This window comes from Dermacentor variabilis, chromosome 8 (assembly GCF_050947875.1).
Source record: "Dermacentor variabilis isolate Ectoservices chromosome 8, ASM5094787v1, whole genome shotgun sequence".
Lineage (NCBI taxonomy): Eukaryota > Metazoa > Arthropoda > Arachnida > Ixodida > Ixodidae > Dermacentor > Dermacentor variabilis.
In genome coordinates, this window is record NC_134575.1 from 90,776,567 (window position 1) to 90,803,946 (window position 27,380).

A 27,380-nucleotide genomic window follows, 5' to 3' on the forward strand; every position below is an offset into this window, starting at 1 on the left:
GAGCACTCAAGAACCGTTAGACAATCATATGGAATTATTTATTATTTACAAATACTGCTATCTCATTTAGAGACATAGCCGAGGTGAGTTACATAACTTACGAACACAACATGTCAACCAACATGGTTAGGCAGTTCTTTCTGAAATTGATTAGTCGGCAATGAACGCAGAGAACCATCTAAGTTATTCCATAATTTAAAAGTGTGTGGAAAAAAAGAAAACTTGTAGGAATCTATTTTTGGAACGAAGGGATCTATGTTTAATGGGTGAGTACGTCGGGTTACTCGCGCAGTAGGTGTGGTTAGCGAAATAGGCGCTTCAATGTTAGTCGATCCATGCACGATTTTGTGCAGCATGATTAGGCGGTGACACGTGCGACGAAACGACAACGGGTCCAGTGATAGAGCATGTGCGTGGGATGACGGTGAAAATATAGGGTCGTAACGGCCATAAATAAATCTCACAACTTTTTTCTGAATGGATTCTAGTTTGGAAATATCCTTTATCCGATAAGGCGACCACACTACAGAAGCATACTCTAAAACAGGAATCACGTTTACTCCCCAAAAATGCTAAAAGCACTAACAACGTTATATTTCCTCTTGTTGATATTGGAACTATATGATTGCGTCAGGATGAAGCCTACATCCAAACCTAGTCCACCTTTAAGGCAAGCTTTGTAGAAGTATCTGGCCACCCGGTTGTGATAAACCTTCACGCGGAAGCGTCCGTGTCCCAATGCGCCCAGCCCTGTGAGACTGATATCAGCTATATAGAGGATGTCGGGGAGCAGAACTTATGTAAGTGGACTTTGGCGCCGAAGTCCGCTGCTCCACAAATAAAGATGAAAAGATTACGCATAACATCGATGGCTTCGGGGATGACGGATTTCAACTTCACATTAACCTTTCCTCTGCTGAGGCCATCGTCAATGGTAGTCAGTTTCGTTTAACTGTGCCGTCAGAGGCCCTTGCACGATATGTTGTTCCTCCCGTTGACTCAATCCTGCCAGGCTTGACCTTCGCTTCCCACTCTCCTCTCGATTCAAGCTTCCCCGTCGAGCTCATGGACCTCCTTTGTGTGAAGACGGCACACCGATTGACTTTATTTTCTCGGAACTTCCGCGTCTTGATGAACATGTAATTCTCGGCAACTTGCTGTGTTTTTTCGCTGGTCATTATTAGTGCACTACCATGGCTGCATTTTTTTTCCTACGCCACCATACCAGCATGGACCACGCCATCGACATTCTCGTTTCTGACGGCTATGCGCAGCCCGTTATGAAGGCAGCGTCACACTAGATACCGCTTGAGGCCAGAGGCGCCAGGAACACCGGATCCCGCTATGACAACCAGCGCCTCTGTTTCACAATTCAGAAAACTTGAAATAGAGCATTTGTAAATATTCAGGGTATTCTTGTTTAGTAATTTTATATTTTCTTGTTAATCGTGATATTATGTATGTTTTATTATAAAAACTATTCCTCAACTGCACTTTGATAGAGAAACGAAGAATAAGATTGCTCGAGATATCATTTTCCAAGTTGATTTTCAAGCACTAATTTCGACATTGTTGGCAGTTTTTATCATCGAAATATATTTGCACCGCATTTGTTGGACTGAATAGCAACACGCGCGAAATATATTAGATTGGTTGAAAATGACCCATGATATTAGGCCACTGCAGCGTAATAAATGAAAGGCGGTGTTAACAATTGCATTCATGCCGATGTCTTATCAACTTGAGTCCCGACTAAGTGACTCTGTGCCTGTGACACATTGCTGCTAAGCAATAGAGAGGCTGAATGCCACGCCTATGGGACAGCATTCCGTTAGGACGTAATGCAAGACACTTCTTTAATCGTACCGTTAGCCATATTGTGCAAGATTGCCAAATAAATACGAGCATGTATTTGGTGCATGTGCTTCATATTCATAAATCACTTGCGGAACTTATCGTTCTTAATTGCCTGTTCGTAGTCTGTGGTCTAGTCTGTCCCTATCGTGGCACTGCGAGTACTTTTTATCTTCTTGACTTTGTCCTTAGATACAGCCACAGCAGATGGCGACCATACGCTTCAAGTGGGGGCAGATCACCTTGGGCACTTCGCAGTACCTTTAGGTGCTGCGTTAGGCAAGGGGTAAAAGTACTGATTAGGCAAGGGGTAAAGAACCAATTTTCCGGAGAGTCTTCCTTCATTCGAGAGAAATTACGCGGGAGAACACACATGGGGGGATTGAAAATAAATTCTTCGGCTGCAAGAATGTAGTGATGGTTGGAGTGAAGGGAAGTATCAGTAGGAGGAGGAGAAGGAAAAATATTTATTAAAAAAAGAAAGGACAAGCAGGTGTCTTTCTGCTTTGCGGGAGTAGGAGGATTACCAGGTCGAGAAGAAAAGTGGGCGCCCTTGTGGGTCAATTATTGTATTGGCGGGGAGAATGACCTTGCGTCCGGTACACTTTCATTATGAAATGTGATGTCATATGAAGTTTACGAAACTTCTCACACGTATACGTTGCTTTGTAGATTGTTTAAACTGATTCATAGCGTCGACGACATCAATGTATGTCAACTTGCGTACAGCTATTAACCCCTCTGTACTCAAATTTAGGCGTACGGTATTAAAACTTTGGCAACAAAATTAATCTCGAGCTTTCGTATGCAGTGTCTAGAAACTCAGCAGCCTTCAGGTGCAAACTTTTACAAAGTATTACAAAAAATAAAGTTGATTAAGAGGCCAACATGAACATCTTAGCTTGCAGGTCTGGCCGTTACATGGTGGCACGCTAATGCCACAATTTCTTGAAGTTGTCCCATAGTGCCGTTTTGCCTCAATAATTCAAAGCCGGTGATATGGAGTTAATAATGTATATAAAACATGAATTGATACTTACTACATTACTTCAAGCTTTTTTGCTGACGTATCGCATGAGAACTGCATGCAGAGTTTTCCGTCAAAGTATTTCTGACTGTTGTTCAGCCGAAGCTTGGAACTAACGACACATTGACCTAGGAAGTAGCAGTGGTATTAAGAACAAAAGAAAACTGACAAACAAAAATAAAGAATTAACACAGTTCAGTGATCATTCCCAGTAGCATTTCTACTTCGATGCAAGCTTCGACAAATATTAACCTCGATGCCACTTCGATCTCTGTATTATAGCCTCTTTGCTATACACACAACGTGGTCCACGCCCGCCCCCGTACCGCGTGTTATGACCTACGGAATACATACATAGATGTCACCGCTGTATATCCACAAACTTACCCATGGGTCCACTTACTCAGACTCAGACCAACCAGTGAGCCTGAGTGAGCGCCGCTCAGTAGAAGTTTGGTGAGCCTTAGTCCGAGTGAGCACGGCCGCGTAGAAATTTGATGACTATGAATACGACTGCACTCGGGTGAGTAGAATTTTAATAAGTGAGTTCGAGTGAGACCTAAGCAGAAAATATATTGCTTGAGTGAGTCGGAGTGAGCGCTGTTTAATTTGCCGATCTAAAGAAACGCACCACTGCGTTGCAGCAATGACGGTAACGTGATGAGGCGCGCAGCGTATACCGCAGAGTGGTGCAAACAAAAGAAAGAAAGAAATTCACCGACGATTACGATACTACCTAATGCGAAATGTGAGCAGAACTCTATAAGGGATTGGAGCTCGTGATATATGGCCTGGCGCGGGAAATCTGTCTTGTGCGCCAGGTTGCAGGCGGAGCGATTATTCACTTTAACAGCGCCAAAGGACACACGGACAAGGAAGAACACAGGACCAGCGCGGCACTCGATTTCTATCAGCTGTATTTTGGTTTTAATTCATTCACTCAATTATGAATATCATAAGCATGAATTAATGAATTAATAACCATATGCCGATTCACAAATTTTCTCTACATTTAGAATAGCTGTCATTTGGGCGTGTTAGTAAAGGTTGATGAAGAATAAAGCACTATTAGCTACCTTAATAATGTTATTTAAGAACGGTGTACCTAAATACAGAATGAAGGTACGTCACCAAAAAGCCACTATCGTTGAAAACCAGAATTCAGCGCGACATATCAAGTTGGAACGCGAGTGCCTTCTGTCACAACCAAGGTACGTGTACAGCCTTTTTAAACATTGTTTTATATTTATTTTTCTTAGTGTTATATTTTACAGCTCAGTTCTTGGTCAATACACCATAGTGGGCATCTAAATCTAAATAAGAAACTGTGGCAGCGTTCTTCATAAATCGAATGCGTCTGACGAATAAGATAAAAAACAACCATCTAAGGAACTGTCATGGTGCAGAAAAGTTTTTGAGAAGACACCTGCTGATTATAGTTCAGTTGGTGATCAAAATGAACCCTGCTTAGAAGATGTACAAACTCTTTAACGACGAATGTTCCTCGCGCTACAAGCCCACGAGCGTATTTTCCGAGCTCGTATCATGAAACTATGCCGACAAGAAACAAAATAAGCTGTCTGGAAGAGCTTCACTGTGGCCTCTACTGCAAACATTGGACCGTGCTCTCCTCATATGCGGACATGATTCCTGACTTTACATAGAACAAAACGCAAATAATGTTGCCATGTATATGGGTTCATTATGTGGTAAAGAAACCAGAAAATACTACTAGCGATACGTACACTGCTGTTTCACTCTAGTATCTTTACCTCGAAGACTGCACCTCATATACGCCCGCACATGGATCATGAGATCGGTTGAGAGAGACAAGGATTCTCGGTAAGAGTGCCGACACGACGGTGCGCCTCAGTTTGGAAGCATTCTACGTAAAGAAAGAGCACAGCAAGTGCGTAAGCACCCCCTCAGTATCGCCATTTGCTGCAGAGCTTGAAATTTTAAACAATTACCAAACTATAAATTATGGGGTTTTACGTGCCAAAACCACCTTCTGATTATGAGGCACGCCGTGGGGGAGGACTCCGGAAATTTCGACCACCTGCGGTTCCTTAACGTACACCTAAATCTAAGTACACGGGTGTTTTCGCCCCCATCGACATGCGGCCTCCGTGGCCGGGGTTCGATCCCGCGACCTCGTGCTCCGCAGCCCAACACCATAGCCACCGAGCAAGCACGGCGGTTGAGCTTGAATTTTTAGAAGCGACCACTTACTTAATTGATTGGCTGTTAGTATCTCTTGCCTTTTTCTAGTTTTTTGTCTTCTGTTTCTGTTGATTGCAGGTATGTACGTTCATAGGTGGGCAATTACATATTCTTTTTCGATTGCATCGCTCCCTTGCTTTCGCCTTATATAAGGCGTTCGTCTTCCGTCAATAAAACGTACTCGACAGTCAGCGCTTGTGTCTCGTCCTTGTTCCTTTGTGGTTGTATGTGTTAATGCCGTTATAATTTTCAAATGAAGTATGCACCAACTCGCCCATAAAGAAGCTTTAATCATGAGACGCTCACGCCAAGAAGGCTTCGCTTGACGTAGATGTAAAATGAAGTTGAGTTCACCTGTTCTCTTTTTATTGAAACGATGCGAGACAGGAATATAGGTCGGATGGGAATTTAGGTGGACCCAACAAACTTTAATTCTAAGAAATGTGATCAAAGAAGGTATAAACGTGTAAAAAAAGTTACCAGTATATAACACGATGGTAGAGTTTTTGCCATGGTGTTTTGCAAGAAAGGTTCGACCTACGTATTTTCCGGTTTTTGTGTTACTTACAGAAAGATGACACGAATAACGCAAAGAATGCTTCGCGTTAAATATTTTCACGCTTTCTTGGCAGGACCTCAAGCCACAGAGATTCATATCTAGAGATAATAGGCGCCACTTTATCGGTGACGCGTACTGAAAGTTTGAACTGTGTAGATTACTTAAGGGCGTTGAAAATAATTACACAATATTCGTCTTCTCCAAAGATTCATGCGTTATATGAGGCATGTAGTTGCTTCTCACCAGTCTCCTCGATGAACTACGCATGGTTCAGTGGTTATATTTAGTTGACATAGGAAGTGTGTTGTGAGCGTCAAATGCTCAAAGAGGGTAGTTACAGCCTTTGTGGAAGCTTACTTATTCGAGCACTCTAGAGTGTCATACAGCTGTTATCCCCAATTTTTCCGAGTGTCGTAAACGAATTTTAAATACGCCAAGTTCGAATCTTCTTAATATAACGGGAATGTAATCTGCTGCAAAGTTTTCAGGTTCGATAGAAGTGTTCGAAATAAATACTGAACTCGCATTCTTTTTCCTAATCTTTATGCGTCGTACGACATTAGTAGTTGGTTTCTCTTGTGCCCTCGGGGAAGTACATAAGGCACCTGGATTAAAATTCTCAAAATTAAGGGGCATGCACTGGATAATCTAGAGGCAAAGTTTGAAGTTCAAAGGCTTAACAGCGCCTTTTGGAATAAACTACGTGCTCAAGTTCTCCTGAGTGTTACTAGTGTGTATTACGAGTGGCGCGATGCTTAGTCCACTGCTCTTGTGCAGCCACACGTGCCAGCAAGGTGAAAGTTAGCATGCACTGAGGGCACGCGATGGCAAACTTCTGGGCGAAGTGAGATACTTCTGGTTCAAATAGAACTTTACAAAAAGTTATTTGATAAATAATTTAAAGGACATGTTGGCATTTCACACCGTGTTTACCATTATCGCGAGAGATCTACGTTACGCTAAGTTCTTATTTGGCGAACATAAGGCAGGCGTCATGTTTCATGCAATGGGAAAACTCAGTATGTCTGGGTAATTATTGTAGTTGCAATAAATTACGCATTCAAGCGCTCCTAAGCCTAAATCATTGAGTGTTGCGAGCGGCGCAAAGTCTTGCCCGCAACCTTGGAGAAACTGCCAAATTCACAAATATCCAACGTAGGCATAATGCGCTCGTCATTATCGGAGACCTGCTAGTGAAGTTAAATGCGTGTGGATAAGAAAAATACTAATTTTGTAAGAGGTCACTTGAAAGTGCCATGCCACCGTTCTCAGCAATGCTTCTCACAATCCCGAGATAAGTATGTTTGGCAGAGTTTCTACCTATTGGAAATGAAAGTCATGTGTAGTGAAATGCATGGTGAAACATTCACATTCCGAGCCTTATCTGATGCGTATAAAAATATTTCTATGCTGTTTCTCGGTATTACCAAATGTCATACAATACTCGCAGTTTGTTTCTCTAGTGTCCTTGTTAAAAAAAAAACTACTTTCGAGAAAATGAGCGGCACATTGGCGTAATGTGTAGGCAAATGTGAAAGTGTAGATTTAGAACGGCTTTTTAGTGGATTTCGTACGCAAGTGCTCTAGAGCATTATGACTGTGTTTACAAGCGATGCAAAATTTAGCCTGCTGCCTTGGCGTGACTGCAAACGCTACTAAGGTTACGCTATGTGAACAAGGGGGGAAAGTTAAAAAAAACTTGTTTGCGATTGTAAATGCACGCGAAATAACTATGAGGTAAAAACTCTTTTAATAAGTTCCCAAAAGCCCTATGTGGCCATTTTACACTATTTTTACAGTGTTACGAATGAAGTTGCGTTCCACAAAATTTTATTTAACAGAAATGGAGGGAATCAAGTGTCCAATATGTCGCAAAATTTTTATGTTTCTTGCCCTATTCGGAGCGTCGCAAGCAATTATTAAAACCATTTTTCTCTCTTTTCAGTGTATTCTGCAGTATATGGCGAACTAAACAAAGTGCCTTTTTATACTTGATCATGTAATAGGTGATATGTAAGAAAACTTCAAAATGGGCGGCTGAAATGCGGGTTTTACAATAAGTTACGTATGTAAGCGCTCCAGGCCGCACGCGCCTGTCCTGCGAGTGGCAAAAATTTTTTAGCCTATTGCTCTACAAATGCCAATAACATCAAATTCAGTAGTCGAGGAGAGAACGCTACGACTAATCTCTATTCGAAGTTGAAGCAGTTTATCTTGAACTCATGTTCGAGATAAACCACTCGAACCGTTTGCCACTTAAAAATTTGGATTTTCTGCTCATATAAAGTCTCAGCTATGCAGCACAAGGTGGCTACACAATCGGGCGAAATTTGACATCTGTATTCAACTACAATGCCACTTAGGCGATACGAAATTTTGTGAATGTATACCGCAGGCCTCCTTCATTTACAAAGATGCGTAGACTCTAATTTACAGGCTCGGCGCGATGCGTTATGACAGAGTCACAAGATCTTAAGCCTGCCCGCGAGGGCTGTGGTTATATGATTTTTTTTATTAAAAAAACCAAATTCTTGGATTTTACGTGTCAAAACAATCATACGATTATGAAGCACACCGTAATGGAAGACTCCTCCTCCGCTTTTCACAGAAGAGGAGGGTATGAAGAAAGGGTAGGAAGAAAAGTGTCGAGCCGCAACGATAGCTACGAGAAGGCGCCACGGTAGCGCGCTTCGTCTGGGAGGTCTGTCTATGGCGGCTGCTGTGAATCGCGCCCACGCGTCACCCATGCGCTCTCCAGATTGGCGAGGCATTCGCGCCACACTTGTCTTCGCCTAGAAGGGTTTGGGCGAGAGCTGGTAGGTACGGATCATTCATTTTAAACAGCGCCCAAAAACTGACGGACAAGGAAAAGCACAGGACAGGCCCTGTCCTGTGCTATTCCTTGTCCGTGGGTTCCAATAAGTAACTTTCCACAAATGCTGTAATTAACCTACTTGAATTAAACTTTTATCATTTGTCACTCACAACAAGCTTACTATTTCAACTAAATATAACCACCGAACCACGCATAGTTCATCGAGTAGACCGGGCTAAAATAACTACATGCCTCATATACCACATGGAAACTTGGAGACGAATATTGTGTAATTTGATTCAACGCCGTTCGGTAATCTACACAGTTCAAACTTTCATTGCACCTCACCCATGAATGGGCCCCAATTATCTCTAAATATTTAATCTGTGTGGTTTGTGGTCTTCCCAGGAAAGTGGGGAAATTTTTAAGGCGAAGCTTTCTTCGCGTTACTCTTGTCACTTTGTTCTGTGTAGCGAAATAACGGAATATACGTCGGCAGAACTTTGTTTCAGAAAACCATGGCAAAAAGTAGACTTTTTCAGTCACATAACTAGTTTTAGTCGTATTTCTTTATTTCTTTACCGCATAATAAACCCAAGTATACGGAAACATTGTTTGTGTTTTGTTTCATGTAAAGTGTGGAAGCATGTCCTCATATGAGGACAGCAGTACCCGATGTTTGCAGTAGAGGCACTAGTGAAGCTTTATCTGACAGTTTATTTTCTTTCTTGCAGGTACACTTTCATAACACGAGCTGAGAAAATACTCTCTTCGGCATGTAGCCGCAGAAACAGTCTTCGGTACAGAGTTTGCACATCACCTAAGGAAAGTTCGTTTTCATCACCAACTTATCTATGATCAGCAGATTGCTTCTCAAAAACTTCTCTGCACCATGACAGTTCCTTAGATGGTCGTTTTTTATCTTATTCGTCAGACGCATTCGATTTATGAAGAACGCTGGCGCCGTTCCTCATTTATATGTAGATGTAGAGCACAGGTGTTATTGGCACATACCCGCTCTGGGGGACTGACCAAGAGCTGAGAATTACAGTGTAACAATAACAAAAAGGAATATAAAACAATGTTTGAAGGGCTTGCATACCTGCCTTGGTTGTGACTGAAGCACTCGCGTTTGGTTTTTATATCTCACGTTGAATTCTGGTTTCCAACAATAGTGGCTTCGTGGACACGTACATTCATCCTGTATATATGTACACCTTTCCCAAATAAAATTTCTCCAGTAGCTAGTAGTGGTTTGTACCTTGTTCTTGCTAAATCTTCGTTTTAGTAGCGCTTTTTCCTTTATCAACGTTTGCTAGCATGCACCACTGACAGCTATTCTAAATGTGGACAAAATGGATGAATAGGTGTATGAGAATTATGAGATTAAAACTTATGAGCCTAATAGAATTAGGAGTTAAATGAAAACGAAAATACGGCTGATAGAAATCGTTTTTGTAGAAGAATAAGGAAACGTTAAGTTCTGACTTTATAGACGAAATTATTTCTGAGTCTACAATAAAATCCTGAATGGCATCGTTAACTTTTCTGTCGCAGTGGAGAAGATCGAGACCCCGAAAAGTAGTAAATTTTGAACAATTAAGTTTAATCTCAGAAGGCGCTACCGAGTGTTTAATGTTCTCTTTCGCAAATCCCAATATCTTTGGCAATAAATGAGAAAAGAATCTCTTGTTTTATGTTCCCTGCGAGAGGTACAGTTCAGTGAGGGAACCAGACAAGTTCTGTGTAGGTAAAAACTCATAGAAGTAAATCGGCAGCGTAGTCTAGTGATTGTGACTTCAAGTGCTCGTGTGTGAAAAAGTTAACTATTGCAATAATGCGATAAGTGTTGAAAATCTGCTGAGTTTGTTCAAGAGACGTGCAATTCACGCAGCGTCCTTTGTCTCCGAAATGTAATCCCTATCATCAAAGCTGATGCCCGTGAGATTTGAATGACCGGGCTATTTAGAGACGCTTTCGCCAGTCAATCTGTCTTTTTGTTTAGAAATGGATCCTTATGCCCTGGTGCCCAAAATAATCTATTCAAAGCTAAATGAGGGGTTACTAACGATTTCAAAGCTCGCAAAATCTGGTGGTTACTTGAAGCATAAGGAAGTTGCACAGAGACGGAGAATCCGTCACGACCACTGTAGAACGTCTTGATGTGTTTAGTTTAGGTAGCGCTAGAACTAAAGCTACAAGATCTGCTAGAAATATATCTACGAAACCTCGGAGGCAAACAGAAAACGACAAATCGAGAATAGAAGAAAATATACAAATTTCACACTACACTACGTCGGTTGCAATAACCGCCTTGATCGGTATCTATAAAAAGTAAGCGTTAAATACAGTGCTTTACATGCAGTGAGATTGTGCGTTGGAATTTCTAGGAAAACAATCTCATCGAAATCGACCTTTATAGAATTCTTTTAGCAACATCCAAAAGTAAACTCTCGAATTTGGACGTCTCACTGATCTTCGAGAATATACATAACTATAATTTGAGTGTGCGGAATCGCTCCCAGTACGAGCCAAAAAGGCAATCCGGGTAAGAGATACGAACGGTTCCCTCAAAAATCAAGTAGTTGTCCTCCTCATCATCGTTGTTCTGAACGTCTGATAAATTTCCCTTTTCAATTTGTGCGAACACTATCCGCCTCTTCGAGCAGCAGGAATTGAGATCTATGGGCCATCCTCGCTGAGTGAAACAAGGGAGTACTTCCAGCACCTGATAAATAAATAGAAGCAGCAGCAGTGCACCTTAAATTTGAATTTCACCACCTTAAAATCGGTTAAGGTGGTGCACCTGCCGTGCACCACCTTAAATGAGATGCGGTGACCACTTAGCCCCCGTGTCCTCAAATAAAGACGCATGTCAAAGCGCATGCGGCGACTGACCGATGCATGGATACAGATTGTCTTCAATAATTCTGCCTTCTATAGGCGGGTAACAACAGTCTCCTCAATTGTCATGACACCATACACAGCGCTCGGCCAGTGATGAAACTTAAGATAGACTATTAGTTTAGTTACCGTCAACCTCATCGTTTTTTTTGTTGTCTTGTGCTGGCGTTTTGACAAACGCTTAAGCGCGAGAACTTATCTCCATGATGATGGAGATGTCTTGCAATTGTTCGGCCTTTGTTTTTTGTTTCTGTTTTATTGTTTATGGTTTCCTAACAGGCTGCGAAGGCCTTATATCTGCATGTTTCCAGGCCAAGTTGTCAGGTACAGAGAATCGGAGCGTTCGTGCCACTGGTCGCGTGTTCGTCGTCGTCTTCTTCTACATCGCTTCGTCATATAACTGCTACATCATACCGCTAATCATGCAAAAAAAGCACAGTTAATTAATGTAGCGTCATTTAGGACACACCAAATCACGGGCTCTAGTGGAAGTGGAACCGACGACCTTTGGTGGGATTCAAGTGGTGGATTTGGTGGTGGGATCTGGTGTTAATTAAGGAGAAGCTGATTTAAGGACAGTTAATTAGGGTAGCTTTAATTAGGGCACTCGAGCCCACAATCTTTATTGAAAGAAAGCAAGTAATAAGAAGTAACAAACGTTCGAATGAGAATGTCAAGTAATTTAATGCTTATCTCTTGAGCGCGCAGGCTTTCGCCTTCACCATCACTGGCGTATGCCAAGAGAGAGAGAGAGTAAAACTTTATTCAATGTAAATAAAGTTATGCCAAAGTGACTGCCAATTTTGAGGTTTTGGCCGAAATGATTAAATTTAACGTGGTGATTTGTAGTGTGTAGTGTCGTGTTTCACTCTTGGTGTTTCTGATGCGCCGGTTAGGGCAACTGCGGATCGAAACGCGTCAAGCTTCTCAGCATGCTGGCTTGCCGGCGAAACAGGTTGTTCTATGACGACTGCCAGCGCATGCATCCGTGCCATAATGTTTTCATTGTCAGGCTCGTGTGCTAGATGTTCTGTGTTCTAATTATGACGTCGGACAATATTATTAATCTTTATTTATTTAATTATAACGCCTTACCTTGCCGAAAATATTGAGTTCACAACGTCACAATGCTGTGTCAAGCCAAAAGAACGAAATTAAGACAATCGATGTACTAACCATCATTCCCATCCCCCATGGTCGGCACGGGCCAGTCTTTCCAAGGATATAAATCTACAAGCATTCCTATGCTGGAGCTGAATCGCTCAGTTTGCATCTGCCGTAGACTCTAGCGCCAAGGTTCCGTTGAGTAATTATTGTGCAAAGCTGTATGATTGCTATGATAAACTCTCAAAATACTTATTCGCTGCCCCTTTCCCAGGCGACTCGAACATCACGTTAATGGCGTTCGGCGTTAGAGACCAGATACGTACGAAAACGTGCATCTAACTTTGCAAGGAAGCTTCGCTTTAAAATTTTATGACCAACGGTGGAATCGAACCTATGCGCTTGAGCACAGCAGCCCGGTGCCCTAACGTGTGGCCACGATAGCATGCACACTTCACTCGTTTCAAAGGCAGCCAGCTTTTTGGAAGGCTAAGCACTTGCGTCCCGTGAAACATTCTCGTCTATTATATATACGACGGTACTATATCAGGCACCGGCTCAATTTACGAAGTACTGCCCTTGTAGCAGCTTGCGCTACGTAGAATATGTGCGACGTTGCACCAACTTCATGATCGGCCAAGTCCATCACGCTTTAACATTTCTTTTCCGAAGTACAAATGCCATTGTTGCTTTAACGCACACCTCATGAGACAGCGACAAGTTCAGTAACCGTCACCCTTGTGTACAGCGTGGGAATGGCGGGCCTCCGGAGCGCTCAGGAGGCAGGCGACGACTCCTAACGCTAGCTACTGGGGCCGACGTCTAACGGCTGCTGCTCGAAACGTTTGGGCCCAACAACCACCTTTAGACGTCGCTGACTGGCTCCTGAGCGCCACGGAAGCCGCTGTTCCCGTGATCTACACAAGGGTGAGGCTGACAGTACATACGATGGCATAACATTTAGTCGCTGATGATGCCCAATCCGTGTTTCTCTCGCTTACGATCGTCTGCTACCTATGTATAAACGAAAAATCGCCATACCGTAAGCTCGCGTCCAACGGGCGCCGTCCAGACGGTTCACTTGCCGCCATACGACGATCCGCAGCGGCACGTCTTTAAGGCTTGAGCTTGCAGTCCTTGGAGTACACGAATGTTTGTTCTGCAGTTGTTAACGAGCACAGGGAGCCTGTGTCTTGCGAAAACGATGAACAAGGCCTTTTAAAGCTGCAGCATTGACCGCACCGATGTGCCCCATTACTTTAAGCCGAGAGATTTGAGATGTATTATTGTCCCTAAGCTCTTCAGGTATGAAACGTGCGGGCTCCATGATAGGTCGCGGACGATAACTAACCCTTAAAAAGCGGTGTTTCCATGCGTTTGCGATTACTTGCCCATTGACAGTTACAAAGTAACGCTTCATCGCCTTCCGAGTGAATGTAAAAAGGCAGCATTTCTCTGTAGACAGCTATAAGTTATAGTTTCGCCAGCACAGTGATGTTAAATAACTGCCTTTTGTAGACGTCACCTTTTGTAGCCTTGCTCGTAGCTGCAGTCGTGTTACAGAAGACGCCCAAATGCAGATGTCGTCCGCATAGATACATACTTGAACTGTGCTGAGCAAGCATTTGACTAGGCCAATGAACTCTAGGTTGAATAGCACACTCCACCTTGCATGTCGGTCAAATAACTGCACAGCCGCTTAAAGGTGCGGCCACCGATTCCGGCTTCAATCAGAGCCTCAATAATGAAATAATGTGCTACATTGTAATACGCGCCTTTTATGTCAAGGAATAATGCCGCAGTGGGTCGTTTCAGACGTTTTTGGTGTTGAACAGACGTCATCAAATTGATGACATTATCTATAGACGAGCGCTTAAGCCGAAAGCCAGCCATAGCTTCTGGGTACACGTTGTGATTTGCCAGGTACGATTGCAGGTGCTTCAAAATTATTCTTTCCAATATTTTTCCTATGGAACTGGTCAGAGCGATGGGGCGGTACGATAACAAATCTAACGGTGATTTACCAGGTTTAAGAAGTGGAACCAAGCGGCTGCATTTTCATTCACGTGGAACGAAACCTTTGCGCGAAGACTCATTGTAATGGTTTAGCAGCATGAGTCGTGTTTTCTCCACAAGATTGGCGAACGCCGCATAGGTAACGCCGTCCGGCCCAGGTGACGAAGAGCGCCTGCAAGTCCGCCAGTGCCTCTTCAAGCTCCTTCACTCAAAACATTACATTCATGCTGGAATCCTGAGGCACAGGAGTGGCACATGGTGTAAATGTGGGTGGCGGCGGCAAGCTGGCAAATCTTGAGCGAAATTGTTCAGAAATGTCAATTCCTCTGCGACCTTAGTGCAAAGCGAGAGATTTCAAAGTAACACGCTGTTGTGGTGATACGCGAAGTCCACAAACGGTTCTTCATATCGGAGATCAGCGCTGACATGGGTCCAACGACTCACAGAAACGTTTCCGTGTTTGAGTTTGTAGTGCATCAATGCGGCATTGAATCTTCTTTTGCATCCTCCTTGCCTCTATGAGATTATGGATGAATTTACTTCACCTGTATATTTTTTCAGTCCGCCAGCGAATCGCTCGTAGTCTCTGCAGTTCGGCTTCAAATTATTCGTATTTGGGGAAAGGCAGAAAACCGCACCTAGCCTCTTGCATGCCTTTTCGAATTTCGGGTTCCAGACTTGAATGGTTCCCTTGCTGACGTATTTTCTCCATGTGAGACCGAAACGCCGACCAGTCAATTCGCCGGAGGGTCGCGGAGGAGGAGTCAAACAGTCCCTTGATATTCAGGTATGTAGAAATATGGTCGTTTCTATGGGATTCGATGTCTGCAAACCATTGCAAGTTTATTTCAAGGCCTAGAGAAACAAGGGGCAAGTCTAGGCAGCTGCTGTATGTAAGCCACCGTAAATATGTCGGACTACATCGTTGAGGCAGTAAAGGTCGGGCTGTGTGGGAAAGACTGCTAGTCTCCTTCTCCTGGAGTCCATCTTCCAGCTCCCCCAAAGCGGACGGTGAGCATTAAAATATCTGGTGAGAATCGTACGGTCGCGTGTCGCTGATAGTACGTCGTGCAAATGTTTAGAGTCGAAGCCACTTGAAGGAGCGATCTAAACAGCGACATGTGTGAATGTAAGCTTCTTCGTTTTTAAAATTGAGCAAACGTACTGCTTGTCGTCGTGAGGTGGCAGAGGGTGCAACACGTATGTCAGATCGCATGTAATATATACAATGACCTTGCTCACATCACCACAGGTAGAGGACGTGAATGCCTCATAGCCAGAAAGGCATATGATATTCTGCACGTTCGCTTCGCAAATTACGAGGATGGGAAAACGGTTTTCAAAGACAAAGCGTCTAACAATCTGCAATTCTCGATTCGAGGCCGCGCGCATTCCACTGCAATAGAGATACTTTCTTGAGTTCCTTGTGCAAGGACATTGAGAGCGGGCCGTGGTTCTATGCGATGCTGTCAAGACCACGCGTCTAGTACTTGCAGTGATCTATGAGCAGTCGGAGTGTCCTCGTTTGTCGGTATTAGAGACATGACATTCTCCAGTGACTTTAGCATAGCAATCAAATGTGAATCCTTGTCTCACATTTGGTCAACTGAACCGACATTGGACTTTAAGTGGCGAGTCATGTACTCTGGCTCCGGTGCGTGGCATGTCTTCGGCAGTGCTGGCCACACTTCACTTGAGGAAGCATGAATAGCATGGCCGCTTTTGTCGTTGATATTCGTATTCTTACTGAAGACAGATAGAACAAGAGGTGTCGTTGCCGGACGAGACATCTCCTTTGAACCGGAAGACGATTTTGTAGACTTTCACTTCCGGGAGCAATTTCGCGTTATCGCCGCAGAAGGATCTCTATGTGATGATCCGTCTCTGGCCATTTTTATCAAGCTTTTCTGCACTTTCTTTAGGCGTGGACAGTCTTTTGAGGATGCGGCGTGCGACCCTTGGCAATTTGGGCACTTGAGCTCTCTTGCACGGTGTCAGGGGCGTGTTGTTCGGAACCTCGTGGGAATATCGTTGTATTTCGGCAGACAGCACTCACGTGTCCAATTTTTTGGCACCTCCTGCACTGAAGTGGCTTGGGTACAAAAGACCATACCTCATGCCGAAAGTGGCTGGCCTTTACATGTCATGGTAGGCAGTCTCCTTTACAGCCGAGCCTTACACAGGTGGACTTGCCATGGCGCCGAGCTTGCAGTAAGGCAACACCATCTGTCGCAGGTTTGATTAAAATTGGCAGGTCCCTGTCACTAATCGATGTGTCAATATCAGAAACAACGCCAGCCGTGGTTTCGTTGTCCTGCGGAATGAGGTAGTGGACATTAATGTTGCACAGAAGCTTTACTGCCGTGAAATCATTGCTCGGCTTCGTTTGTGGGCAACAATAGTGAGGACGTTCTTTCGATTATTAGATCTGATATCCTTGATTTCTCCTGGGACAAGAGCCTCCAGAGAAACGGAAATTGCTTGTCGATTAAGGCAGTTGAGCTTGTGGCCAGGTGTGTCCGGCACAAAAAGAGTTGTGTGTGCCGATGGCCTTCACTGTGGCGTGACGGTAGACTTAGTTGACGAATACTGTCCGCTGATGTTTCTTTTCTTGGCCTTCCGGTGTAGCACTCTTTCGAACCCTTCGCGATCTGAGGCGACATCGCTTGAGCAAGAGTACAACACAGTGTCCTCGCTGTCAACTTGACTTAGAGGGCAATTTCTCTTCTTCGGGCCGGCTCCTGCCGAAGTAGCCATGTAGCGTCGGCATTCTGCCCTGTCCACAGGGAGCGGCGTCTCTTAGTAAAACAGGGGGAAAGACCGAAAATAGTGCAGCGCGAAGGAACACTGATCTCTAGAAGCATCACATCCTTTTGTCCCCCTAAGCAAACATGAGCCATCGCACTCTGTGAGCGAACAGGTGCAACACAGGACACAGACGTACATATATATATATATATATATATATATATATATATATATATATATATATATATATATATATATATATATATGAAGCCAACACACACTGACACCCAAGACAACATAGGGGAAATCACTTGTGCTTAATACATGAAAATAAAGCAAGCATAAATTAATGGAAGTGAAAGTGCATCAAAAACGTTGGCGTCTTATGATATGCATAATAAAAATTGGGCCCCTCTGTTAACCCCCTTTTTCTCATTTATTACACAACGAGGAGGTCGAATCCGGCAACGTTGATACCTTTAGGTAAGCATGTGTGGGTTTATTGACCGGTTGCTTTCCCCCCAAAAGATAACGTTCTCGTGACGCCTCCGGCAGGAAGGATGTTCCACGTCCGCCGCCAAGGTCTGTGAGTGGTGACGCTGGCTAACACTCCCAGGATTCTACTAGGAAACATAAATACCCAAGAAGGTGGATTGGGAGATGGTGCCGGCAGTAGCTCAATTGGTAGAGCATCGCACGTGAAATGCGAATGTTGTGGGATCGTTCCCCACCTGCGGCTGGTTGTTTTTATCCACTTTCATTTCCATTAATTTATCCTTTCTTTATTTTCATTTATTATGCCCAAGTGATTTCCCCTATGTTGTGCTCGGTGTCAGTGTTTGTTGGCTTCTTATGATATGACTATATATATATTCAAAGACCACGGTCAGGACGACGCTTTAATCCAAGAAGAAAAAATGGCGTCGATGTAAAAACGAACACCAGCCGATGCTTGATGATGAATTTGTACAGATGAAGTCCGCATAAATGCTTACACTAATTTTCCCCGTGAACGTAAGCGGCCAGCCTGGCCGCATATTAGCCCGTGGAACGGAGATGAAAGGGCTTCAGGCGGGAAACGTGCACGATCTCTGTTCCGCGGCAGCGTTGGTCAGTGTGGTCATCAGCAGGTGTAACGCGGTAGTTCACAGGCGAGGTTTACTCCATAACTTTGTAAGGGCCAATATATCGAGACTCAAGCTTCTCACATAAACCGGATGTTCCTGCAGGTGTCCATAGGAGCACATCGTCACCAGGACAGTAGGAAACGACGCGGTGAGAGGCATCGTACCGATGTTTGCGATCGTCTTGACTGGCTTCAGTGTTCATACGGGCGCGACAACGACAATGTGCAAGACGAGACACAAACTGGTCGCAAATGAATGGTGCCGTGTTGACGGGGCAAGAGAAGAAAGAAACGTCGAATGATGCGGTTGGGTGGCGGCCGTATACGAAGAAAAATGGAAAGTATCCGGTGGTCCGTTGAACAGACGTGTTGTATGCAAATGTTACAAATGGGAGACTTGCATCCCAGTTAGGATGGTCAGGTATAATAGACATGGATAACATGTAGCACAGCATGCGGTGAAATCGCTCTGTTAGGCCGTTGGTTTGAGGCTGGTAGCTAGACGTTGCCTTGTCCACGGTGTTGCACGATTGCAGAACTTGATTAGGAGTGCTTGAAAGAAATGCCTTGCCTCGGTGGCTGAAAAGAACGTGAGGCGTCCCGTGACGTAATTAGAGAGCCTGCAAGAAGAAAGCCGTTACTTCGGAGGCAGCTCCTGAACGTATTGAGGCTGTTTCAGCGTACCGGGTCAAGTGGCCAACAGCAGTGACGATGCATCTGTTGCCGTCTGAAGTAGGTGAGAGTGGCCCGAAAAGGTCAATGCCGACGACAGAGAAGGGTTCTGCTGGACAAGAGGGTGTTTGTAGCGTCCCGACCGGAGCAGTAGTAGGTCGCTTACGGTGTTGGCAAAGCGTGCACGAGGCAACATATCTAGCTATGCTCATGGAAAGACCTCGCCAAAAGAATCGGCTGCGTATGCGCTCATGTGCTTTGTGGTAACCCAAGTGGCCTGACGTAGGGTCGTCGTGTGAGGCCTGCAGAACTGCAGCGCGAAGAGAGCGTGGTAGAATGGGGACCCATCCCTAGCCTTCCGGATGAAAATGTACCGGTAGAGCACGTCGGTACGTCGGTACGTACGGTAGAGCACTTGAACAGTTTGAGCTGTTTCCGTTAGCCTGGCATTGGGAGGAGATGAAACACCCGTAAGACGATTGGTGATACCATGGCAATAAGAATCGGCGCGCTGGTGAGTGGAAAGCACTGAAGGGCGGTTTGAAGGAGTCAAGGAAGAAATCGGTGTAATAGACGATGCGTCCTCTGAGTGGTCAATTTGACAAGGTCATGTGATGTGCTCCAATGATGATGGTAATGGGCATCGTGAAAGAGTATGGGCATCTTGGAGCTTCCTTCTGGCTTTGTATACGACATCGAAATCATATGCTTTAATCGGAGTATCCAGCAGCCAAGACGTCCAGACAAGTTTTTGATCATCCACAACCAAATTAGCCATGGTGGTGAGTCACAACCGGGAAATGCTGACCGTGGAGATATGGACGAAATTTTTGAATGGGCCAGACAACAGCCAAACACTCTTGTTCGGTTATCGAGCTCTTCTTTTCCGCGAAAGTGAAAACGCGGCTTGCATATGCAACAACCTCTTCGCAAAACTCGTGGTCGCGCTGCATCAGTACGGCACCGATTCCTGGACCACTAGCGTCAGTATGCAGTAATGTTGGCGCCTTGCCATCAAAATGACAAAGAACTGGTGGGGATGTTAGCGCCCTTGAGTTCTTGGAAGACGACTTCACACTGATCTTTCCAATCGAAGGAACTGGAACTAGCAAGAAGCTTGGGCAGGGGCGAGGCATTGCTGGCGAAGTTCCGGATAAAACGTCGAAAGTATGAGGCGAGTGCAATGAAGCTGCGTAGTTCTTTTGCACGAAGTGGGCGTGGAAAGTTGAGCAGTGCGGAAATTTTGTCCGGATCGGGCTGAATGCCGTCTTTGCTAACGAGATGACACAAGACTTTATTCGTAGTACTAGCAAAACTGCACTTCTTCGTGTTTAGTTGAAGTGCGGCATTAGAAAGGCATGTGAGCACTTCATCTAAGCGTTGCAGATGGTTAGTGAAAGTCGAGGAAAACACGACGATGTCGTCGAGATATCACAGACAAGTTTTCCACTTGAGGCCGCGAAGAACAGTGCCGATTATTCTTTCAAATGTGGCGGGATCATTGCATAGACTGAAACGCATTACGTTAAACTCGTAAAGACCATCCGGAGTAGAAAAGGCGGTCTTTCCTTTGTCCGCTTCGTGCATTGGAATTTACAAATATCCTGAGCAAAGATCAAGGCTGGAAAGGTATTGCAAAGAATCAAGGGCGTCATTGATACGGGGCATCGGATATACATCCTCACGGGTGATCTTGTTTAGCGCGTGGTAGTCAACACAAAATTGAACCGATCCATCCTTCTTCTCCACTAAAACGACGGGTGATGACGAAGAATTGGCGGAGCGACGTGTGATGTTTCTTTTCAGCATATCGGCGAAGTTCTCCTCGATGATTTTGCATTCGGCCAAAGAGACTCGGTAGGGACGACGGCGTACCATAGTCTGGCCATCAAAGTCGATACGATGGAAGGCAACGGAAGTCTGTCCGAGTGACGAAGTATCCATATCAAGGGAGGCCTGATGCTTCGTGAGCAATTTTAGCAAAGTTTCACACTGAGCTCCAGTAAGGTCAGCACTTATCACGGAAGCAAGGGCAGATGAAGCAGATTTGCCCTGTTGAGGAAGAGCTTGCGAGGCGGCAAGGGGAAGCAGGGAGACTGGTTGGGTATCCACATAACAGCTCAATGCGGAGCCTTGAGGTAGGAGGATTGTCTCAGTGGTCGCGTTTAAAGCTATGATTAACGCAGGGCTTTCTTTGAACCGCACCAGGCAGGAAGCAAAGAGAATATCACGCCCAAGACAATGGCCGTAAGGAGTGATGAACACGTCGCCATAGGTTATGTCGCTAGAAGAGAGACATGATTTGCTCGTGGCCGGGACGCAGTACAGAATCGACAGCAGTAAGAAAATGCAGTCGTGGCTTATCGGCATTCCCGCTGCAATAAACTGTTTCGGCCATATGAACTGCACGTTGACGGCAAGAGATTAAAGCGGACGCGGAAGAGAGAAAGTCCCAACCTGAAATTAGTTCATGAGCGCACGGGAGTAAAATCGCGAACTTAATGTGATGACGGATACCACCAATGAAGACGCGTGCTGTACATTGGGCTGATGGTCGAATGATTGCTCCATTAGGCCCAATCAGGGATGATCCAATATAAGGCGTCTTCACGTTCCGCAGACGAGAGCACAGATCCGCATGCATAGCAGATATAGTAGCTCCCGTGTCAATCATAGCTAACAAACGCGCACCCTCCACATACACCAATAACATGTTCGAAGGACAGGCAGGAACTCTTGGAGCACTTCGCGGTGATGCAATTTTCCCTCCAAAAACTGCACTGGTTAGTTTTCCGGTCACTGGACATGGGGTTCGGAGACAGCTCGAAATGGCGAAACAGAACGTCGCAGCGGCGATGGGGAGCGGCGTCTCAAAGCACGTGTGTTGTTTGCGGTGTTGGAGAATCCGGCCGTAGATGGAGATAGGCGAACGGGAGCATTATCGTCATAAGTGCGGTAGACGCGAGGCAGTGGCTCATCGCGTTCAAAGGCAGCGTAACCATGAAGTTCGTCTTGCTGGCGGCGTCGGCAAAACCAGGAGATATGTCCTCGAAAGCCGCTGTAATAGCAGATTGGCCTCGACGAACGCCTGGCAGAGTAGTAAGGCGGATTCGGAGCCCGGGCGACTAAAGGTGCCAGGTGATTGTGAACAGGCGCAGGTGGTGTGATTGGAGCGCGGCGGCTGGCACTGCAGCAACCTAGGCTTAAGAAGCCGGTTGTGGGCAAGGAGGAGTGTTGGAGGAGCGTAGGAGGGCTTTCTGCAGGGAGGCCAATTTCTCCTTAATAACGCCCCGCAGGACAGTAGAAGCAGATTGGACGCGAGCGCTGGTGCAAGAGGGTGAGCAATGGGCTTGCAATTCCTTAAAGGGAAGCTGAAAGCTTTTCCAGAAAAAATGAGTTAAGAGCAGTACGCCGTGGTTTTCAACCCTCTGAATTCGAATATCGCATCGAAATTGAGCGAAAGAAAGCGCAAACATATTTTATTTCGGCGAAAAGTGCAGCAGTAGACACGCCCAGCTCGCGCGCCTCGTTTCCGCCTGTCGGGCGCCTCGTGACGTCAACAATGGTGTTCGTCCGGACCGACTGCTGCCGCTACACACGAAGCACGGTGCAAAGTAGTTTGGTGGTGTTTTGCTGAGACGGTCATGAAAATTTTCGAGAGGTTGCGTTTCTCGGAGGAGTTCGGCGTTAAGTCCAAACTCTACGAGAGCGATATTGCGCGCGACGGTGACGGGCGACGGCTTCGAGCGACAAAACGGGCCGTCGCTTGAACAAATCGCTCGGTGTTGTCGCTCGATCGCTCGTTTCTAGAAACCTGGAACTCCTCGCTCGTCGCCCGGACATGCTATGAGCGACTAGCCAATTGTGCAAAGCCGAAACTGGATCTACATAACTCAAATACTACTGTTTGTCGCACGGAACGAACAAACTATTGAATTTTACACGTGCAAGAATAAGAACCTAGTGCAAGACCTTCACAAATATTTTATGCTCCTTCTTCAGTAAAATACATCAACTTAAATTGATAAAGCATGCGTCACGCTAGTTTCGGCGCGTATATTGCTGCCCTCATACCGGGAAGTCGTCGCTCAAAGCCGTCGATCGCGTGGAGTTCTGCTTGCAGACGACGAGTGAACGTGACAGCCATCGCCTCGCTTGTAGCGCTGTCGCTGTCGCGTGCAAGATCACTTGTAAGGGGTTTATACTTGTACATACTATACGTACGTACATACTTGTACATACTACATGTACGAGCCGATTACGAAGAGTCGGCCTCTCCAAAAAGCAAAAAAATGCTGGTGGAAGCACTGCTTTCCACACGAACGAAGGCGAAGTGTTAGCATCTCCTGGTGTTGGAAATGTTCTTTGGCGAGTGTGTTTTTTGCTAAGCTGCATTCAGCGTTCCAGTGAGTACGTTTCCGGGCAAACAACTGTAGTGTTATGTTCCTGCATGCCTCCTCGTAGAACGTAAGCGGTGATGCGATCTTCAGCATTTGTGCGCTGCCTCAAAGCTGTCGCCAATCTACACAGACGGTTTAAACGCGGGAAAAGTTTACCGGCTGTTGTAGCACGTGTAGTATAGATCTTTCATCAGCGCGCAATCCGCACGCTACTCGTAACCGGCGAATTCTGTCGGCTACGTGAGATGGTCGGTTTCTTATGTGTGCGAGAGAAGGTGGAGCGCAGGGTCTTGGCGTGATCAGGCTTTCCAAGACATGCAAACTTCACGCTTGCACTGCGTTATGGTAGCTGCATGCAGGCTGTTGCGCAACACATGTGCGAATAGAAAATTCGCGGCGCTTGGCGATGAAACCTGCGTCAAGGGTCGGCGATAAACATGCACCTTCCGTTCAGCGTGCTATATTTTTTTTAGGAGAACCCAAAGCACGCATTATTGATAAACTCCGGTAGTAATCGTCACGGAAGTGGTTAGAGGACAAAACTGTTGTTCTTGAGCGCTTGAAGTTGTTTCGCTTCACAGCAGCCTCCCACTTAGATGAAAGCTTGTCTTGCAAGAACTAACGCAACATCGGAACACCGTTGCAGCCGCTGGTGTTCGTGCAAGCGTAGGCTGCACAGAACACCTGCATGATCGGCCTACAAGTTCAATTGATGCTGCGCACGTCAACTACCACTCCTATATACACACAAATAAAGGAATGTAGGGTCGAGCGAAGGAGATTAGGGCGGCACGCACGCAGAAATTAGCCCGCTCAGGCACGGTCGCGGAAACTGCGAAGGAGCGGAACACCAGTGTTGACGTCACTAAGCCGCGGTTTCCGGTCTCCGCTCGCATCGCCAGCGTCAGCAGCAGCGCGCGGCGCTCGACGGGGGGCGGAGCAACAGCGCAATATTAACCGACGATTGCGTCGCTCCTAAGTGAAATATCCCCCCCAAAAATTTTACCTTCATGGTTTATGAGGTTCCCGCATCCGTATATGAGCGTCTTATTGAATTCGACAGACTCTTCAACTTCCCTGTAAGAATTGTGGCTCGAATGATAGACAGGAGCTCAATACTGTTTGCCAGGGAGTTGTGGGAAAAGTCTGGTTGCAAGCGGATTGATTGCAGGGCGTCGAGGCGCTGACAGACGGAGACGAAGTCCGACACCGTCGGAGGGTCTTGAGCGGCGAGTGCGTTGAAGGCAGTAGGTCCTATACCCTTAAAAAGGTGTCGTACGCGGTCAGTTGCTGGCATGAGGAAGCGCGAGGACGTCCTCAATGTACGAGGTATATGACTCACCAGAATGCTGGACGCGCTCAGACAGGTTCTTTTTCGCAACTTCTGAACGAACCGTGGGTATGCCAAAAATCCGCTGTAGCGGCTCCCTGAAAGACGTCCAATCACGAAAGTCTCCCTCGTGATTCAGGAACCATGTCTTGGCTACTCGCGAGACGTAAAATGGTACGTTGTTTAACCTCGACGTGTCGTTCCAGTTGCTGTATTCGCTGACACGATTGTAGTTATCGAGCCAGGCTTCAACGTCCTCACCAGGCAAGCCAGAGAATATTTCAGGATCGCGATACCGGTGGTTGCCATGGCTGGGAGCGGGGGTGGCTGGCACTTGAACCAAGATGGTCGACGCTGCGGTCTGGTCTTGCGACATGGCGCCCTCTTGGCGTAAGCGGCGTCCCGAGCGTAGCTCCAAGAGAGATCTGGAAGCGGATTGAGTCCGAAGGGATCCCAAAGCACCTCCATCACTTGAAATACCACGGTCGAGATGACGCTTTATTACAACAAGAATATATGGCGCCGATGCAAAAACGAACACTATTATATATATAGTTGAATAAACGAAGGAGCACACTTACGAAAATTGCATTTTTCATGTTTTAACGTTTCGGCCGTGGCACGGCCTTCGTCAGAATTCGTTGAATTCGTTGTATTCTGACGAAGGCCATGTCACGGCCGAAACGTTAAAACATTAAAAATGCAATTTTTGTAAGGGCGCTCCTTCGTTTATTCAACTCCCTATGCACCGAAGCTACAGAACTTTTCCTTCAATTTATATATATATATATATATATATATATATATATATATATATATATATATATATATATATATATATATATATATATATATTCACGTGGACGTCGGGACGACCACAAGGGAAGAGAGCAAGGAAAGAAAACTTGATACGCAAGTGCTTGAAACTCCGACAAACAGATGGCGGTGTGAACGTAGACATGGTCAATGCGGATCGCACAGCCGTAAATGATTGCGAAATTTTTATTATCATGCCTGGGAGTGCATTCATCTTATAAATCGCGCCTATTGATAACTAATCTACTCAAAAGTCATATCCAAGTGATGAGACGTATTAGCGTTTGCAATGAATCATACGATTTTTCATCAAATTCGGGACCCGAGTTTTTCAACACGAAAAACAAGAATGCAGAGAACCCTGGCAATAAACAGCTTCGCTGTAAACATTGGCTACCTATAAAACTAGAGGAGTGTGTACGATTGTGGCCGAAAGGTTTGAACACCGGGTCGCTGTGCGCAACTGCAAAGGCTCGATCCCACCGTCTGTCGTGGAATATATTTTATTGAAACAAGGCGAGGCCGGTATGTCCCTACCGCAAAGTGCCAAGAATGAGGCCAACAATGCTTCGCCTTTAAATGTTGTAGGCGTTGATCACTGCGCCGAAGGCTGCTACAAAATAGAAGGCAGAGAGGAACGCCGCTTGCGGCCAATGCTTGAGGCGGCTGGAGTGAGGCTCCGTACTGGGAGGGCATCTTGCCGCTTTGCACCACCACTGTACAACATTTTCTTGCTTTTAGATCAGCTAATACAAAACCTTGTTTTATAATTCTTGTTGTGACACTCGTCATTGAGGGTCCTTTACAACTCCTAGTGGAAAAGAGAATTATCCTACGGGGCGTAGTGAAAGGTTTTCAAAAGGAATTGACAGAATTAATCTCGTTTAGAATAGCCCCGGTTCTTTCCAGTGTGTCTACATGGTGGCACGGACGTGTTAGCAGGGATATCTATGTGATATATCAAGAAGAAAAGAGATGTACTGTTGTGCCGACGTTGAAAGTTTAGCCTTTTCACGCATACAAGTTATCCCGCTAAGGGGTTGGGACGTGAAAACTTCTAGAAATTGAAAAATATTATCGAAACACGTTGTCTGGACTTACCCCCTTCGACGATAACATTAAATTTACATGTTTGAACCTCACTCGTGGCATCGCATCGACAATAGAGTATCACGAAAAAAAGAGCGCAGATTTTTACCATGCATTTTCGTCTGCGGTTCATGGTGATTGTACACTGCCTTCAACGAGCGTTCCGATGTGAATATATGTTTCTCATTTGCTTGACATTTTAGACACCACACAGAAAAAGAATGTAGTGAACTCTCAAGGCAGATTCAAATTCCCACTTTTCTTAATAAGGTCAGCACCTCTAAATGTCAAATTTCACAAATGTCAAGCGGCCTCTAGGCGCCTATGGAATACAGTGACTTCATGTATGACGTCAAAAGCCCTTCCTTGTTGACGTCTACTTAAGTCCGCATTCAATAACCTTTGACGAAAGGTCAACGTGGCGTTGGTGGTCGGCTGTAATTGAGAAAAACGCAGTGACGCCGACCGCACAAGCGCACTTAAGCCTTGAAAAAAAAAGAAGAAAAAGGGATAATTCTACTACCAACCAGCGGTCCTTACAGAACTATCTATTAAAGTTTTTTTTTTTACGAGGTTCTACAACAGTTAAGCTAGCCACTGAACTTATCCAGTTAGCCATGTATCTCCTAAAGTTTAAATTTTCCCACTGAGAAGAAGATACTACGTTTGTAATTTGAACGTAGCCTAAGGAAAAATA

General features: G+C 45.3%; 1 long non-coding RNA gene across 1 annotated transcript in view; it reads right to left on the reverse strand.

Annotated features, from left to right (window-relative positions):
- Nucleotides 1-26,836, reverse strand: part of LOC142591170 (uncharacterized) — a 30,538-nt gene extending 3,702 nt beyond the window's left edge. Inside the window, exons 1-2 of the long non-coding RNA XR_012830373.1 lie at nt 26,696-26,836; nt 2,895-3,009 (exon numbers count right to left, since the gene is read on the reverse strand). This is a non-coding gene — a long non-coding RNA (uncharacterized LOC142591170). The remainder of the gene's footprint in view (nt 1-2,894; nt 3,010-26,695) is intronic.
- Nucleotides 26,837-27,380: the final 544 nt, after the last annotated feature.